The following is a 513-nucleotide window of genomic DNA, read 5'->3' on the forward strand; positions in this document are numbered from 1 at the left end:
AGGTTGCGTCCTCGTATAATATACGGTATATTTTTAAGAGCTTGGCTAACGTTAGCAGGGTCAAACTGTACTGTACACACACGTGAGCGCGCGCGCGCGCGCCCTTCCAAGTAGAGTTATTGTATATGCTACCAAAGGTAGCACATACAGTAACTTTATATGCTACCTTTGGTAGTTACACCTTGGTAGCTACCTTTGGTAAACTCTACTTCCAAGCTCTTCCATCCTCTCCCTTTACAACGTGACCGGCTTCTTACACTTCACGGTGCATACCGTGCATCGCACTTTTTTCCCACTTTGACATTCTTAATGCGAACGCATTAAATAGTATCGACAACATGCAGAACCTGTTGCACTTTAGTGTGGAACTGCGGCCTTTGTTAACCCCGCAGTTGCAAATCGTGAACACTTGACGCGAACCCCGGTCTACTACAAGCGGTGTACATGGTCGAACCATAGAATCACGTACAACGACGACTCACGGACTCACCCTTCTCCGGCGTGCCCATCGGT

Source organism: Dermacentor variabilis, chromosome 3 (assembly GCF_050947875.1).
Source record: "Dermacentor variabilis isolate Ectoservices chromosome 3, ASM5094787v1, whole genome shotgun sequence".
NCBI classification, from domain to species: Eukaryota; Metazoa; Arthropoda; class Arachnida; order Ixodida; family Ixodidae; genus Dermacentor; species Dermacentor variabilis.